Raw genomic sequence first — 12769 nt, forward strand, 5'->3', positions numbered from 1 at the left:
TGTATGTATATCTCTGTTCATGCCCTCTGTGACTTCTTCAGCGGAAGTTTTCGAAGCGGGGAGGCAACACCACCTTTTCATCTTTGCACCCTCAAAACACCACGGACAGAGCTTGGTGTGTATAATAGGAGACATTCAGTGCCTTTTCATGGAGCAGATGAACTAAAGGTTTCCAAGCAGGGCAGTGATGGATGAACTAAAGGTTTCCGAGCAGGGCAGTGATGTGGTGAACGAGGTTTTGGGGGGTCTGACCACTGGCAAAGTGGAGTGAAGAGGAAGGGCCGGAAACAGAGCCTGTGTGTTTCTGAGCTGCGTCCGATGGCCAGAGGGAGTACCGCGATCTGTCCAGAGAACCCACAGCCATCTGGGGCTCGCCTCTCCCTTCCGGGTTGTACCGCAAATTCTTGGCCCCAAGTTTTCCTATCTTTTCCTGTTTCCCAGCTTTGGGCAACCACATTTCCTGCCTAAAAGAGTCCTTCAGTGGAATTCATGGACCAGCTAGAGACACTCAGCTCTGCATAGACTGTGAGTCTCTGTGAACTTTTTGTTTTCAATCCTAACATTTGGATCATTTAATTAAGGACTGAAAACATAATGAACACCTCTCAGCTATCAAAGGGCGTTAGAAACAACTCACAAACACAATTAACCTTGGTCCCAAAGATAAAAAGGAAGCAGGCACAATATGGCATTCTGCTGTTGATAGTAATCAGTTAACAAAGTAAGCAATTAAGGCAAACACTGAAGGAGTTTACACAAACCCAGAGCAGCATTGGCTGTCCTCGCCTGGCCTCTGCAGGTGGCCACACGGGGCTCTGGACTAGTGGCTGTCCAGGGGCAGGGCCGCCTCCGAATGTCTGGGGTGTGGGTTTTGAAAGCAAATACTTGATATTGTAATATAATTTTATTTGAGGGATACTTTTCAAACTTAATTTTTTAAAAACATTAACTACGAAAATAAAAGCTTGAGAAAAATCTTTCTGGTTGGTGGGAAATGGCCGAAGATAGATCCTCAAGGTAAGAGATTTCCTTCTCCACGAGGGACGTGATGATGCTCTCCAGAGGAAGCATGGGGTTACCATGGGAGCCTTTAGAGAAGAAATAATCACTGGAACATTTCCCTTCCTTCTTTTCTTCCTTGCTTGCTTCCTTCCTTCCCACTTAAACATTTATACCCCCAATCCATTCCATCAAGGACATGAGATGGATAAATCCTTTTGCATAGTTTCTAGAGGCACTAGGATGCATCAAACTTGACTAACATGGGACGCCTGGGTAGCTCAGTGGGTTAAAGCGTCTGCCTTCAGCTCAGGTCATGATCTCAGGGTCCTGGGATGGAGCCCCACATCGGGCTCTCTGCTCTGCAGGGAGCCTGCTTTCTCCTCTCTTTCCTGCCTGCCTCTCTGCCTACTTGTGATCTCTGTCTATCAAACAAGTAAATAAAAATCTTAAAAAAAAAAACTTGATTAACAAATTCTCTTTTGTTGTGTGCTACCCATTGGGCTGGCTTCTATGAACACAGTATTCATAGGACGAAATATCTGTTCTTGGGGTTGTCAGGGGCATTACCCCAGACAGAACAGAAGTAGAAAGAGAGGTCCCACACAACAGACTATAAGACTGTGTGTCCTAAGTGATGTGGAACTTACCAGTCAGAAGACTTTGGGGGCAAGTAACAGAAAATTCTACTCAACATGGGAATTTATAAGCTCCTGTAGCAGGAAGAGCAGACACAGTATGGACCTGCCCTGTGGGCTCCTGTCTGCCCCGCTTCCATCTGCTGAGGAAGCTGTCTGTGGGCTGGCAGCAGGCTTGGGGACAGCAGCTCAGGGGGTCACTTCCTGACAAGGTCCAGGGAGGACTTGGGGACAACTCTGCCTGCAGGTGAGGGAACCGTCCTCACAAGCATGGCTCACGGCCCAGTGAGGGGATCCTACACTCAGGCCCGAACCAGTTTCTAACCGAAGGGCATGTGATTACAAGAACTAGCTTAAACCAGTGAAGGTTTGCCCTGAGTCACATGGAGAAGAAGCCTCCCGCCCAGAGAAGGCAGAGGGTAGGAAAGGAATCCAGGAAGGTAAGCAGACCAACTTCTCCATGCCCCCACGGCCCCCACGGAGCAGGACTGCAGGGTTCTCCTGGCAGGCACAACACAGGGCGGTTATCTGATTTGACCTTGGGTGTGACAGCGTGTTCTGGCCTTACTGTTCTTAATGAGCCTTCCACAGTTGTTAGCTATTACTATTGTTAATGGCTGGGAAGGGACTAGAGCTGCATCCTGATGATTCTAACGGGGGCAACACATGGTGGGTTTCATTGTGTGTGTTTCCCACCGAATGGCAGCTGACGTTTGCCTTTGACTAGAAGGGAGGGCACTGCCGCAGGATGTCCACAGCCCCCAACTCGGAAAATTTGCCTAATGTCATCTTCAGCTCAATGGCCAAATGTCATTCACAGACCTTCCTTGTACCCACAAAGTGGGGTCCATGCTCTACAAATCTACCTGTTCATAATAATCGGTGATGCTCATTAGTCTGAGGGACCGAAGCTTTCACAGCTACATCCAATACTCACCACGAGGGGAGAAAGTCCTGCTCACCAAGAGTAAGACAGACCTTGGAAAATTTCCACCCAACCCGAGAAAGTCTTCTGTTCTCCTTCCTCCCTACACGTTCAGACCCTCTCCCTTCTGCAGGTACCCCGACAGCCCCTCATCCCTGCTTGCAAAGCTGGATCTGTGGAAGGTTTTCAATATTTGAGGTCCTGATATAACCAGCCTACCCACGTTTCTAGGAAACTGACAACTCGATGCAATGTGGAAACCTTTCTATAGTTCTTTATTTCCTTAATATTTCATAAGGAAAAATGTCAAACACACACAAAACATTCCAAGAATAGTGCAATGAATACCTCTCTGTCCTGCATCCCGACGCAATGACTGTGAACAAGTTGCTGTATTTACTTTCCCTCTCTCCTTCCCCACTCTCTCCCTCCCTTTCTCTCTCTCAGATCATTCGAAAGCAAGTCCCATCCATGTCGACACTTTATCTCTAAATGCTTTAGCCTGTACCTCCTAAGAATGAGGACACTCTCCTGCTTAATTATGATACTATCCTCACGCCCAAGAAAATTAACAAGATTTCCCTCTATGATCTACACCAGGCCTTCCCCAAATTTCTGTGTTTGCAGAACTCTAATCAGTTAAAGTTCTGTGAGTGTTGTTTTTCAGACACACAGAAGCGTGCGTGTGCGTGCGCGTGTATGCCCACGTGTGTAAATGAGCTCGTGAAGTGTGGTGTGTGCAAACATGACTGCACAAGCGTCCATGTAGATGGGCACACGCGTGATCACGTGTGTTAGGCACTCACATATGTGGTGGGCACGTCGTGGGTGTGTGTCGAAGGAGGGGGAGGCTGGGCATCGTCTTTGAGCGAAAGGAATCAAGACATGCTAGAAAGAACATACTTGATGTTTTTCTTGCTTCAAATGCGTTTGAAGAAATAGGAGTTGAGCGCCAGCAACTGCTGAGTGGAGCCAATCTTGGCTAAGGAGGCTGAAGATACTAATGGTTTTGTTCCCCTTGATAGGTTGATTCAGGTGTCCCTGTCTCGCTTCATCTTGGAAGAGCTCTCTCTGAAAGGGAACAGGCACAAAAGTCCTTTCTCTTCTCAAAAGGGTCAGCATTATCTTCTGTTTGCCTCGCCAGGCCTGCAGCTGGCGCACAAAGAAAGGTGTAATTACAATGTGATGTGTGCTGATGGCGGGGCCTGGAAATTCTCCACCGCTCACTCTGCTCGGAATACATTTCAATTTGGTGCTGTGAATTTTACATTGAAATGAGTTTTTTCTTTAAAACCCTAGAGAAAACAGCCCCTGCACAGGAGCATTAACAAATTGCTTTGCAAATCTAGGCTACAGTGAACATTCAATTTGAGGAGGTCAAATCGAGCTTGGGCCCGAAAGCCCAAAGCCCGGGCCCAGCCAGCCCAAGTTGGCTCTGCAGGGGAACGTGGCCATGGATTTGGTCTCGCCTTAGCCTGGTCTGATCTCCTGAGCCCATCTCCGGGCTGGCTCCTCGAGGTCTTTCCAGATGTCCATATGTCTCTGACCCAGGTTGGGACGTCGGGGGCCGGGGGGCTGCTGAGATGGGGGCAAAGGACCCACAGCAACAGATACTAGGCAAGTACAGGCTGGTATGGACGGTGAAACCTTTGCTTCTAGCCCTTCACCATACAAAGCAGGGTGCAGAAGCTAGGGGGAGGGCTCGAGAGCTTCAGAAAGATCCCCCTACTGATTGGTGCCATCATCAGTATAGTAACATTTATTGAGTGTCAGCGATCTGCCCAGCATCATGCTAAAGGCTTTAGATTTGCCTGGCCGCCCACAACAATTAGATAGTTTTTTAACAAACCAGTTTCTCATGTCTATAGATTGGGAAGTGGAAGCATGGAGAGGTAGAGCAGCCTAAAGTCATGCAGCTGGAATTTGCACTTGGACGTGTCCATCTGCGTTTCTTCCTTGGTGACCAGCAGTCCCTGCTGTTGAACCTCGCTGTCTGCCCGCCAGGCCCTGCCTGCCTTCAAGTTGTCCTGGCCCCAGCATCCCCCACCCACACCTTGATTTTCCTTCCTCACAGTGCCAGCTTCCTCCTAACCTGCAGGCTGCAGACACTGCTGCATCTGGGCTCCAGGCAGAGGGAAGTCTCTAGAGCCATCCTCTAGTAGGGGAAGGGCTGACTCTTAACCTTGGTTAAGATGAGTTCTGGTCCTTGGCCTGATGTTTTCTAGACCTGTCCTCTATTCGGAGCTGAAAACAAAGGAGAGTCATGTTATCCTGCTTGTCTTGTGTTTACCTTGTTTCTCAGGATTCAGCGGCTCTGTGCCCTCACCCGTCATGCCGCCACTCACCCCTGCTCATGCTCCAAGGGAAGGCTGGGGGCACCCAGGAGCTGAGTCTGTGGGCTCCGTGATTACCTTGTACTTTACCCGACGCTCATGTATAAGAGGTAAGCCTAAGCCCCAGCGGGTCCCAAGGGCTGAATGCAACGGGCCCAGGGCTCCCACCAGCCTTGCCTCTACCTTAAAGTCACTTCTCCAGTGGCCAAATGTGACCACGTGAGCGGCCCCTCAGGATGTCCTAGCCGGAGGGACCCTAGCACTGGGGCGAAGGAGGGCATCATCAGGCCTTTTCTGCCGCCCTGAACACAGCTTCCCTCAAGCCTTGGAGATCAATCGGCCCCAAATAAGCCTTTGGAGCCGCCGTAAACCCAGTCCCCAGGGCCCTTGCCACGAAGTCCGGGGCAGCTTGGGGACCTGGATTAAAACGATACGTTTTCAATTTGGCCTTAAACGAATTCACCAAATCGGCATCTTTGATGTCAAGTGGAAGTGAATTCCACAAATCTCAATTTATTTTATGGGGAAGAGTTATTGATTTTTTTTTTATCGTCTGCTTCTTCTTCTTCTCCCCTCCCAGCTGCCAACCCTCTTCCACCTGGATTGAATTGTTTGATTTAAGAGCGGCAGTTCAGAAAGAGGAAGACGTGCCTCTCCCCTCCATTTCACACCTCCCCCACCCTGCCATGCCCAGGCACAGCCCTTCAGCAGCCGGGCCCCGCGGCAGGTGCCACCGGGCAGGGGCAGGCCTCGGGCGGGACTTCCCCCAAGGGGGCTGGGGCGGCCATGCGTGTCCTGGCTGGCCCCACACCACTTCTTGGCATGCGCCTACATTCGGCCCCTTTGGTGCCTGTGTAAAGGCTGTTCTATGTCACGTGTTCCCATGTCCTTTTCCCACGTGATGTCATTCAGAGCCTCGCACAAAGGGCCCTGTTAATCCGAACCCAGCCTGTCTACGCAGCCGCTTCTCTAGCTGGTCTTCTTTTTCCTTCTGGAACATCTTTTACTTCCGAAGGTATTTGTACTTCTGGCGCCTGGAGACAGTGAGGGGTGTGGTCCTTATTGATCACGCCGTCGAGGCCTGTGCCCTGACTCACACCAGCCAGCTCTTGGCCCGGCCTCCGCTTATGTCCTCCACCCCGGGCTGGGACGTGAGGCTGTCCCAGCCACCCCCACCTTCGCGGACTCCTATGACCCCTGTTGCAGTGACTGCAGACGTAGAACATCTGGAAGGGAACTACTGATCCCCACCACTCAGCTCCTCCCAGGGGCTTGCTGTCTCGAGCGATGGCTCCACCATTCATGTCTCTGGGGAGGAGCCCAGTAGCCATCCTGAGTTGACGTCTTACCTCATACCCAGGACTGGTGCACAGAAAAATGGCACCCAAAGATGCCCAGGCTGTCTCCCCAGAATGTGCGAGTGTGTTACTTTGCAGGGCAAAAGGGATTTTACTAATACGATTAAGCTTGAGGACCTTGGGCTGGGGAGATTATCCTGCCTGATCTGGGTGGACTCAATGCAGTCGTGTGAGTCGTTAAAAGGGAGGACCTTTCCAGGCTGTGGTCAGAGCGAGAGGTGACCGTGTGGACAGGACTCGAGGGCCTGGTGTCAGTGCTGTAATGCAGGCAGCTGTGTGCAAGGTCTGAACAGCGGCCCCTGGAAGCCCGAAAAGACAAGGAAACGGGTTCTCCCCGGACCTCTGGAAAGGAACGCAGCCCTGACAACCTCTTGATTTTAAGTGCAGGAGAACTATCAGATTTCTAACCTACAGAACTCTGAGATGATACCTTTTTTTTTTTTCTAAAGAGTTTATTTATTTATTTGACAGAGATCACAAGTAGGCAGAGAGGCAGGCAGAGAGAGGAAGGGAAGCAGGCTCCCCGCTGAGCAGAGAGCCTGATGCAGGGCTCGATCCCAGGACCCTGGGATCATGACCTGAGCCGAAGGCAGAGGCTTTAATCCACTGAGCCACCCAGGCACCCCATGATACCTTTTTTTTTTTTTTTTTAAGATTTTGTCTCTTTATTTACAGAGAGAGGGAGGCAGAGCAGGGGGAGGGGCAGAGGGAGCGGAGGAGAGAATCTCAAGCCGGCTCTGAGCTGAGCACAAGGCCTAACTTGGCCCGATGCTCAATTTCCTGACCCTGAGATCGTGACCTGAGCCGAAACCGAGAGTCAGACATTTAACCCACTGAGGCACCTGGGCCACCCTCCAGTGATAAATATACGTTGTTTATAACCAGCAACTCTGTGGTCACCAGTTAGGACAGTGACAGTAACTGACACAGGCTCCCATGAACACCTCCTGAGAGCGGCCTCTCTCGGCCTCCTCACTGGCCTCCACCCGTGGCACCAGTTTGCCTCACACGCCCCCTCCCCCGCCCCGCCCACCCCCTGCAGCCCATCGTCCACTAGGAGCCAGAGTGGCCTTCTCATTGCTTCCCTGTTTATTCTGAAATACTGTCAAGCATTTAGAGACGTTGCTGGAAGAAGACAAGGAGTCTCCTGCCCTCCGCACTCCCGTTCACCAGTTGTTAGCATTTTGCCTTGTTTGCTTGGCCCCCTTGTCTCGGATCATGCCCTCTCTCAGAGGGTGCCCTGTCTCCGCTTCTGACCCTCGGATTTCCACTGTACGTGGGATGAAGGCCACATAGTCCTGCTCAAGCACAGCCCAGGCCCTGCCTCCTCTCCCACAGCCCTCTGCTCCTACCTCTCCCCTGGGTCGCTGTGCTTATGGTCCTTCCCTAGCCCTCCCAGGCCCCTACTGCATTTCACCTTCGTAGCACAGCCTCCCCTCCTTCTCATCATGGCGCTCAGGCCATCACCTCCCCGAGATCTGCGTACTAAAGTAGCGCTCACCCCGGCTGGCCACTCTCCCTCACGTTACCCTGTTCTTTTTCCCTTACGGCATTTATCGGGGCTCGAGACCATCCTCCTTATCCTCTGCCTGTTTCCTCCTTTGTTCATTCACCTGTAGGTCTTTGAGTAGGACTCTGTATGTCCACCTCTTATCCTTAGATTCTAGAACAGTGCCTGGCCCACAGTAGGTCCTCCACCAATATCTACTGACTGGCTAACTTCCTGTGACACATCCCTAAGCCCTTTCGAAGAAGCTCACTGCTTTACAGGTGTGTGTCTTCTCTTAAGGGCAAAGGAACAGTTTCTTGCCCTTTTCAATCTTTGCCTCTTGAGGCTGGGCATGAGGCGGGTCCTCAGGACTGCTGGGGAATTTTCTTGGGAAGTGTGAGCTTCTCCATATGGAGGCCCCGATGCCTCGCCGCTGCACCATCTCTGACACCTATAGCTTCGAGCGGTCCCCGTGACGGAGGCCCATGGGCATCATACCTCTGCTCTCCTGCCCTGTCATTTTCTTTGCAATTTTTCTAGGTGCTGTTAACTTTCTACTACTGCCTGTTCTCCTCAACCCTGCTGTGGGATGATACGACCAGTTCTGTGGCTTGCCCAAAGTCGCACAGGGAATTAATGGCTGGACGGATCCCCAGATCCCTAGCCTGTGTCTTTTCCTGCAGACCACAGAGCAGCTGGCCCTCTCCACTCCCCTCGGGGACTGAGGAGCCCAAACGTGATATTGCAGGCACAAAGCTTTTAGCGGAGGTGGGAGGGCAGGAAGCGCTGTGGTTAGGTGAGCTCTGGGTGTATGTGTGTCTAAGGGCTTTTCATCGCCTCTCCTCCCATTCATAGGGTCATTCATTCATCAGCCAGATCTTCATTCAAGACTCATTCATGGAGTGCTTCCCCTGGGTCGGGCTTCCTGCTTGGCGTTGAGGACGCTGGGGAAAGAAGCAGGGGCCTGCTTCCCTGAACCCGTTCTCACCTGCAGAGGCCCCCACCGCCATCCCTGAGGAAGTGAGGCTGGATTGGAGACCCCAGGCTCAGCAGGTAAGGGGTCAGCTCCCTTGAGATAACTTGGTAAACTCGGTGCAAAGTTACACGCAGCCAGAAATAATCAGCAGGATCCTTGCAAAACGCTCCAGTTGGAATTGACCCCTCCCCCCGTGCTCCCTGCTCCCTCTGCCCTTCCCATGAGGGGCCTCTATGATCCAGGCTAAGCTCATCACAAAACCACAGAGGCTAGTCCAAGCAGAGGACCGGTGACCCCCTCTGGACAGTCAGGGGTCTTTCTTCGCATTTAAAAACCGCATGTGAGATAAACTCTTTATTGGTGGGTGAGAAGGGGTGAGCCCATATTCACGTCTCTGCCATTGTGTGTAGCCCAGGAGTGAGGTCAACAGGCATAGCCAAGAAAGGGAGGCAGAGAGTCCCAATGGTGACTAAGTCCCTGGGTTTCTGCCGTCATCGACCCAGGAGTCTTAACTTGCGTTCTTGCGCAGCTCCGCTGAGCGATCAGGGATGACGGGCCAGCTGGCTTTGTCCGCCCGGCCATGAAGACCACGAGGGACCCTCCTCGGTCCTCAGGCAGGGTTGGCCCTTCTTTTTGCATGGGGGAAGGGCTAGGGCGGGGCCCCCAGGCCTGAAGTCCGGGGCTGCTTCGGGAGAAGCTGTCTTCGGGGCTGCTTAACCCAAAACAAGGCTCTGAGCAGGGTGAGTGTCCCGCAGCGTGGCTGCTTCTCAGCGGGGCATCAGTACGGAACGTTTACTCTTCTACCCACCGCTTACCACCCGCTATGCACCATCTCTCACCTCTACCCCTCAGGGGCACTTAGACTCTCTGAACTTCTGCTCACTTGCCATGATGAAAACTCTGCCCAGTTTAAAGGATCACTTCGAGCTCAGTTTGCATTTCATGTCTGCCCTCCCCAGGGCAGTTTGACAGGATACCAGACTCCTGGAGTGTTATTGGGAGCACTGACCAGTTGAGGGGCAGACAGGAAGGCTGCTTAGGTTCTAGACAATCCAGGCCCCTTCCTTCTTCAGGAATCAGCTCCTGAGGGGAGGTGGGTGGGGGGAGCAGCCACAGGGCAGGGACAAGTGTCTTTTTACCCAACAGGTACTGGGATGTCTGCTTCTCTGGGTTCCTCTGACAGGCTGCCAACATCAGGGTGACAAGGCACATGAACACTACTGTCCCACAGGCCCTCCTGTGAGCTCTCTGCCAGTCAGTTCCCTGACCTGGGGATTTGGCCCAGCTCTGGCTCTCATGCCGTCTAGATCCTCCTGCTCTTTACTCCAGGGAGCAGGGCATCCTCCTGACAGCCTCCCCACAGCGAGAGAGTCCCCGTATGCTCACAGGAAATGAAATGATTCTCTCCCTGCCCCCTTCCCCACCTGTACTCTATCCTGCTGAATCAGAGTTCCCACCAAAGCGGCGCCCAGATGTTTTCTTGGCCTGGTCTCTGGGACCCCAGGATCCTTCCGCTTACATGTCTGTTTGAATATTCAAGAAGGAGAGGGTGCTCTGACCCAGCAGGATGCCTCCACATCAAGGGCTTCGTTGCACATGGGCAGAGACAGAGCTCAAAGCAGATTCAGAGATGGACTGTCGAGCTGGACGAGCTAGGTTTGCCCCTTGTTTGCTGTGCAAGTTGGGCAGTTTACCTCTCCTCTCTGGGCCTTGCCCTCTTCCAGCAGCACGTACAGTAAGGACAGTAATTGCACTGCCCTCGTGTGGTTTTATGAGGGTTGAATCGGGGGGTATATGAAGCACTGAAGGCAGGGTCTGGCACAAAGCAAGTGCTGGGTCAAAAGAGGACAGAGACGCATCGTGAAGGTCAGTGTGGCCGGGGCTGATCTTCAGCAGCGGGAAGCAGGGCGAGACTGTGGTGCGGTGCGGGAGGGGACGGAGCCCCTGGATGCTTGTGGAGGACGTGCCACCCCCTTTCCAGGGAAGTAATAGTGTCTCCAGCTTCTTTCCCTGTCAGGGGGCCTGCCTGCCTCAGTGGTCCAATCAGGAAAAGTGCCAAGGGGGTAGGAGCAACAGAGTGGCGTGAGGATGGCGGGGGCAGCAGCCGGGAGTGGGGATGGCGGCTGGGGGCCGGGTCGCTGCCCTGGCTCCGCTCCCAGATTTGGAAGTGTGGAGGGGCCTCCCACCAGGGCGCAGGGTGGTGGCTTGGGCAGACAGGCTGCCAGGGTCCTGCAGAGAGGCTCGATGGCCTCCCACCCCGGCAGAGCTCTGTGTCCTGCAACGTGGGCCTCTGCAGAGCCCTGTGGTCCCAGCCGGCCGAACAGCCCTTCCCTGGGAGAGGCATGCCACAGGACTGTTCTCAACATTAGAGGCGCTTTCCAGATTATCCCCAGATTCTCAGAAACAGACCCCTTGCCCTGCCTGAAGTTCGAGGGGGACGATGAAGCAGACCCGGGCCCGGAAGCTAAATCTTCAAAACAAAGTGTCCCCCCAGCTTCCTTGACCCCCAGGAGGAGAAGTGTTGGATCACAGGGAAACAGGGACCCCGTCCCACAGGCTGTGTGATGCCCACCACCCCACCAAGCTGTGGCTCTGGATGGCCCTGTGTGCTTTCTGAGGGGGGCCCCAGGCTCCCCGGGCGGCAGCTCTGCAGAAAGCAGCCCGCGAGGCTTTCCACAGCATCTGCCAAGAATACACCCGACATAATAATTTCTTTGACCTCCACCACATGAGTTTCTGAAAAGAACAAAACAGCATCATTCCCTGGCATTTACAGTTTAAACCTTTCCTATTCAAGTTTCTAACAAAAAAAGCCACCAACCCATTCTGGCCGTGATTAAAATTCATAGGCTTGCTGCAGAGAACAGATGCAGAAGCAATTTTAGGCCAGTCATATCCCAGGTCTGCAAAATTAATTTGACAGGTTTGCATTAAAGCACTGATCAATATCCACTTTAGAGCGGCAGAGGCTAACGGAGAAAAAATAAGTGACCGGAGTGTTACCAGACGAGAAAAAATGAATCTTTGAGACTTTTTTCCCTCTAAGCTTGCACCTACATCAGAAGTCCTGACCTCAATCCATTGATCGGCTGCAGTTAACATGACAAAAGGCCCAGCAGATAGACCGTCGTGGCCTACCAGGGAACAATCACCCGGATACACTAAATGTTTGACGGAGTGGCTAGACTGTGGAATCAGTTTTGGCTTTCCAGGGCGGGCCCCCAGCCTGGCCTTCCTGAGCCCTGGCCCTCCATCGCCCGACAGCTATTTGCAGAGACCAACTTTTCCCAAACTTCCTGCCATGCCTGGCCTGGGGATGTGTGTCCCTGCCCCGCCCCCCCACTCCCACACCCTGGGGAAGCTGAGGCTGGCTGGAGGCCATCGGGGACCAAACCCTTCTTGAGACAGCACTCAGCCTGAGAGGCGTGGAGCCTTAGTCAGCTGGGCCCTCCAGAGGGTTTGATTCAAGACAGGATCAAGTCTGAGAAATAGAAAGGCCCTGATGGATGGTGACTGCCTGTGTTTGGAGGAAGAGGGGCGTGGCAGATTCTGCTTTGATTTGATCATCTGGAGGTGTGTTAAGGAATGAGCTGTGTCCTCCATTCCTAGGTCTGGTTGCCTGCCTGCCTCTTTCGCACACCGTGGCCAAATCACATTGCACCAATCATCAAATGAATCTAAAACGAGCATCCACTAAGGAAAGAGCCTCTCCCGAGGCCCCGATCCGTCCTCGCCTTCTCCAGAGGCTGTCCTAGGGGACGTTCAGTGCCCTTCTTGGCTGACGCCCAGCTCACTCACTCAGCCCCTGGCTAAGCAGAGCAGCGCCTTCTCCCAGAAAGACGACATGAGCCACAAAGACAATGAAAGACACAATTTAAAATTTTCTGGTAGCCACATTTAAAGACATGAAAAGGAAGTGAACTGAATTCTAATAGCACATTGAACTGAACATATCTAAAATACTATCGTGTTACCACGGAATGAATATGGAAAATTGTTAATGAGACAGTTTGCATACTTTCTCTTTTTGTTCAAAATCTTACAACCCCTT

Source organism: Mustela nigripes, chromosome 8 (genome assembly GCF_022355385.1).
Source record: "Mustela nigripes isolate SB6536 chromosome 8, MUSNIG.SB6536, whole genome shotgun sequence".
NCBI lineage: Eukaryota > Metazoa > Chordata > Mammalia > Carnivora > Mustelidae > Mustela > Mustela nigripes.